Raw genomic sequence first — 6,169 nt, 5'->3', positions numbered from 1 at the left:
TGACTCAAACAGAAGGGTGTTTTATTGTGTGCGTGATATGTAGGTATCTGTCTGCTACATCGTGGCACTTACCATTATCCATGTTTCTGTCTAAATTATTAAAGAATTTTAAAATAGCGCTATCAGACAAAAACATGATTATTTAACTTTTTTCTGTCAGTTATGCATATTATTACGGCTTTCGGGCTCGATATTTGGCAAATTCTATCAAGAACGTTTCGTTCTCTGAAAATTATTCAATAATAATATGATTGTTAGTAATGAGCAATTGCAAATGCAATTACTTTTTATAACATGAAACATTAGTGATGCCAAAATAAAAAACAGTAGTTTGTGATTTCTTTTGTGCTATATTATTACATTTTTATAAATTTTATTACAAAATCGGTAGAACGAAACGCATTTGTTGTGATCGTTTTGTTAATATTGCCATGCATAAAGTATTGCATGGAACATTTTTATTTATTTATATGAAACATTTCTAAGACTCAGTTTGAAGAATTTGACGATCTTCCTAATTCGGCAAAACAAAAACGCATTCGTTTAATGTCATCGTCTAGTGATGAGGCTATGTTTTGATTCGTCGACAGAAATGATTTATTTTCTGACGACATTTTTTCTTATTTTTTTAATTTTAAACTTTTGATTACCTTGAATTATTTGAGACTGAGAACTAGTTTTTAACGTTAAAGGCTATATATTACGAGTTGATTTTGTTTTAATTTTTATAATTCTTAAGGCCTACAACACCAAGTGTCACATTTGTCGACTTTAAGGTCACTTCTGTCTATCTCATTATTTAAAAATTGTTCATTTTAAAATTTAATAATTAAGTTTGATCTCTGTCGTTATTTTTTATAAGAGTCTTTATGTTAGACAAATATTGTTGATATCATAAATAATTAAAAAAGTGGATTTTACTTTTTTTTTCTTGTCACCTACCCTATCGTAGAATGACCCAAAAACGACAATAAACATCAACTTAAAAGAACTACAATTCACTTAAATTTAAAGGCCATTTCATTTCCTAAGACAGAGTCCCTAGAGTTTTAAAATGTAAGACCCACCCGGTCTCAAACCGCGTACATTCCGTACGTCGCATTAACATAACATGAAAACGCAATAAACAAGTGACATTTGTTTAACGCCCATTGTAAGCGGCGGATTGTCAAAGTTCCCCTTTGTGACCAAATTCAGTGCACAATAAACATTAATCTACTTTTTTGGGACATACCTAACTCTCTAACTCTACATTTATGGTGTTAACTTTATTGTTAGAATAAATCTGGCAAGTTTGATGGTATTCACTTATCTATTTTGTGAGGTTGACTTTAGGAAAAATATAGTTGGGGGTTTTGTATCTTGGCCTGGTAACTCATATTTTTTTCGCGTTATGTTCAAGAGGAGTTTGACATTGATTCATGTTTTTTTTTCATGATTTAGGCTGAGTTGCACCGCCTTATTTTAACCGTAACTATAACCATAACCGGTGTTCATCATTGTATCGAGTTAGACGTAAGTTCTTTTGACGTTGTTTAAACAGACTTTAGTCCCAACCCAGCCTTACTTTTTTATACCTTGTTATGAACTTATTTTTTTCCATTGTTTTTCTTTCCTTTGGTCCTGACACAATAAATATATTTCACTTATTATTACCAAGTACATAATGTTTGAACTTTTTAGCACTTCAAATAAATTAGCTAAATTGTCCCTACGGATAAACCAGATATTAAAACTGCTTTCTTAAAACAAGAATACTCAAGCAAATTGTTATTAATTACCGTGGTTTGTATTATTTATCTTCTTGAGCACCGTTTTGTGTTACACAAAAGTATAATTAAGAAGCAAGCGAAACAAATGGGTTGGTTAATTAAAGTGAGTTTAGGCAGATTGCTTTGTCAAATGGATTGAAATACTTCTTCAGACCATTTCAGAGTCTTCAGTATTCTCTTTCCCTGAACCGTATTTAAACTGTGAAAAACATGGGTATCATAACATATAAATACAGGCATTTGTATAAGTATACTCGTATAAGATGTCTGTGATACAGTTTTAAAATGCTTATTTAGTTTATTTCGCCTCAAACCCGAGGTCTTTATGGACCTTTTGGACCCTGGTCTACTTTGGTATTTGGTGTACTGTATTTTAGACTACATTCCAGGAATGTAGTGTAAAATAAAGGAATGTCAATCCTTCACGTACGTAATGAAGACAGCTTTAGCTATGTTGAAATGCGCAAAAACTCTACAACCCACGGCGTAGATGAACTCTAAAACCTTACAAGATCTTTATTGTAGGTACTACACGATAAAAATTACCAACGAACCAGTAGGGTAATTCAAGTGCAATCTGTCATTTCAATCTATTCTATTTGTCATTTAGCTTGTTTAATCTGTGCTCAATAAAGTGCACAATATTTAAGCAGGATATGGTTGCACGCGGATTTTTAGAGAGTTAAATCTTTTGGCCAATAGAAAACGTCATAATAGTTATTATATGAACTGGGATTGGTCAATGACTTTTGAAATTAAAATCCGATGGCCTGAAAAAAATCGGTTTTCCAACAAACGTCAGTTACGCGCAAGGAGGTTTAGCTATTTATCCATCGAAGTTAATAAGGGAGAAGACATAAGACTAATTTTATTATTTGCCTGCCGCGACCCGGTTTTTACAAACAATGACGATGACGACCGATGAACCAGTAACGAGGAGCACACTTAGCAATGCTTCCAGGTTGCGCCTCGGTATCAATTAAGTAACATTTTTCGTTAAGTTTACTTTATGGTCAACTAAAGGACTTTTGCCGTCTCCATGGACAAACTCTAAGTATGATAACTACAGTCATTGTCAAAATTTTGCACTGCCATTGCCGCAGGATACCATATATCGCTACTATATTCATAGATAATAGACTTTCAGTTAATCGTCAAAATTGACATTGTTTTTTAAATAACAACAAATGGTATGAATTTTTAAATGTGATATTTTTATAAAGGTAAGTCCCCAAAACAACATTTGATAGCCTATTTTCTTTCGTTGGCATCTAAGTTCCTGTTTTCTACATATATGTTACTACTACCTATTTGATAAGTAACTAAAAACTTTGTCATTTTTTCCGTGTGAACAAAAGCCCTACAATAAATCACCTATTTTTACCTAGTAGGTATACCCTTCATATTTATGCTAGACGTGTTGCAAAGACAACAATAATTATTATTAGCATAGCATGCCATAGGTACTACTCGTACCTATGTACGTGTGGAATGGCTCACATACTACCCGTTCGCGCTAAGTTTGCCGCCCTTCTGACCGACCGCACCAACAAACCACACTACCAGTAGTGTCGTGGGGAATATTTTTTCCCTTCTACGCTACCAAGCCAGTAGTGTCGTGGGTTATTTATAAAGACCATACATCTTCATTCCCATCGACACTACTCCATAACTAAACGCGCGTCCCCTCCCCCAACCGCGATTAAAGGCAATCGGTTAGTGATTAAACGCAATTAATGTGTCTTATTTTATGCAAATACACAATTCTTATCAATATTAATAAATAAAAAACATTCTAAAATTAAATATAGTTTGTTATAGTTATAGACGTTTCCCTTCGAGTGACGTCATATCGCCAGCGGCAAACTTAAAGCGAACGGATAGTACCTAATTAAGCTGTAAATACCTATACCCTTGAGCCATGTGCGTGTGGACTGAGTTACTTAGGGCTGTTATGGATATGTAGTTTCGGTTATGGATACGGTTACGGATATAGGAATAATATTATACCGGTTTCGGTTACGGATATTTCTATTAAATAGTGTAATATACTACATGTAGGTATAATATGTTATTTAAAAGTCAATTACAAAAGTCGAATATAAATTTTAGTGCCAAGTAAAACAAAAAAGAAACTTAAGGTTCTTTATTATGTAAACATATCGACAACAAAACATTTGTTTACGGCGCAGTAGTGCTTTTAGTTTAACTTTTCTTGGAGTCAAAAACAGAATCCAAATCAAAAACATCACCAATACTTGAATTTGATTGCGAGGCAACTCTGGCTGTGTATCCTGAAAGAAAATCAGAGTAAGTATGTAAGCAATAATTAATTACTTAAAATTATTATTAAATATACAAATATTGCTGCTGCTGATCTGTTGATACCAATGCCTTACTTTTGAATAAATGGGAAAGTATGAAATTCACGATAGTAATTTATTATCTCCTCATTATTTAGGGAGTAATATTATAAATTAATTCAAATATTAAAATCAAATCAAAATCAAAAATATTTATTCAGTTTAGACCACAAGTGGCACTTATAATTTAATTAATCAGGTTGTCATCAGTTGTCATGTCATGGATGAAATTACACTAAAAACTAATTAAAACAAAAAGGATGGGGAAAATATTCCATTATTCTGTGGTAACGCTAACAAAATTAACGCGTGAATTTTTTATAGACAAATGTAATTCAATATAAAAAAGTAGGGTAAAATATTCCGTTGACCTGTGGCAACACTTACAAAATACAACCGTGATTTTTTTTGAAAATTATTATTTTATTTAAATGAATTGGAAATGTGCTACTTACGGATAAAACATGATCCCATGCACTTTCTTCGTAATTCCAGTAGCATTCTTACATGTTGGAACGGCACAAGACGGCATAATATAATTATAAAGTGTCAATCTGACGGATATGTAAACAATGCGCGCGCCGGCCATTGACTAATTGCTCTAAAGTCAAATTAGTGCGATTCGGAGTAATTTATATGAATACACATTTAATTTACGCCCGTTGACGGTTTCTGGTTTGTTCCGTATTCTGAGATTTCGTTAGATTTTGTATCAAATAGTAGGATAGGGCTATTTGAAAAATAGCATCTGACAGTTTTGGTGGTAAAAAAAATATGATAGAAATATAACCTTGACATTGGCAGCGGGGCGCCACCGTCAATACTGGATCGCTGGTTCCGATTTTTGCCTTGTTGGAAACTATATAGTTGAACGACGGTAGCGCCCCCTTGTCAATGAGTTTGGTGGGACAGTTCAGTTTAGGCATAGAGTTTAGGTCATCTTTAAGATGTTTTTATATGTCATTGGATTGGAGGGAGGAATGATTGATGAAAGTTTACATTAGAGCTATAAAATAATAATTTAGATAAGTAAAGACAGCCTAATATAAGTCCCTCTGTTAAAATTACATAATATATTTACTTTAATGAAGACATTTTTATATATAGGTATATTTAATAAATAACACTGTGATTAAATCAGGATTTATCTTTAATTTACTATAAAGTGAATTTTAAAAACAAACTAATACAAAAACCATAAAGAAAATCGTATCATTTTCGGTCTTAATTAAAACATTACACTAATTGTCAAAAATGACAAATAAAAAAAACTGTACGAATTCGAGCTAATTATTTTCATTGTAAATGGTTAAATCTTTAAATGGTTTTCAGATTATGCACCAAATCAAATGAACACAGTAAATAATGTCAATAATTTAATCTAGGTGGAGAGATGTGGGTGTGCGAGGGAAGGGGTCAATCTTAATGTTAGATTTTATCAAATACTCAATACTCAATACGTTTATTGCTTCCATAATAGTAATATAGGTGTTACAATGTGATAATACAGTTAAAAACTGTTGTAAAGCCTTTGAAAATGACGAAAAGAGATATTAGCCCAGACCAACATTTATCGTGCCTTTCTAAGCATTAAAAATCATTAAGCTACAAGCACATCAAACAACGGGTTATAATACTTATACTAGCTTTCCGCCCGCGGCTTCGCCCGCGTGGAATTTTGTCTGTCACCGAAATACATTACCGTGCGCGTCCCTGTTTCAAAAACCGGGATAAAAACTATCTATGTCCTTTCCCGGGAGTTAAACTATCTCTATGCCAAATTTCATCAAAATCGGTTGAAAGCAAGACAGACAGAGTTCCTTTTGCATTTATAATATTGGTATGCGTAGTATAAATTTATAGCAGTAAAACTAAGACACAAATCATTTTAGGCACTCTTACACAATTACGACAGCTTCTAGCTGCAACTGCATACTGACAACTGTTTTCTACATACCTACACACATACACGGTACTGCTCGAGCAGTTGTGACTACTTCGGCACGGTGAAATTTCAGTTGCCAGGTATATTTT

The 6,169-nt window shown here is 33.0% G+C and overlaps 1 long non-coding RNA gene across 1 annotated transcript; it reads right to left on the bottom strand.

Moving 5' to 3' along the window:
- Nucleotides 1–3,903: 3,903 nt before the first annotated feature.
- LOC135075852 (uncharacterized) lies at nt 3,904–4,780 on the bottom strand. The gene is made up of 2 exons (XR_010258129.1): nt 4,591–4,780; nt 3,904–4,066 (listed from the first exon to the last, which is right to left on the bottom strand). It is a non-coding gene; the product is annotated as an uncharacterized LOC135075852 (long non-coding RNA).
- Nucleotides 4,781–6,169: the final 1,389 nt, after the last annotated feature.

This window comes from Ostrinia nubilalis, chromosome 11 (genome assembly GCF_963855985.1).
Source record: "Ostrinia nubilalis chromosome 11, ilOstNubi1.1, whole genome shotgun sequence".
Lineage (NCBI taxonomy): Eukaryota > Metazoa > Arthropoda > Insecta > Lepidoptera > Crambidae > Ostrinia > Ostrinia nubilalis.
Note: the sequence above shows the minus strand (reverse complement) of the source record. Positions and strands in the feature narration are given on the sequence as shown.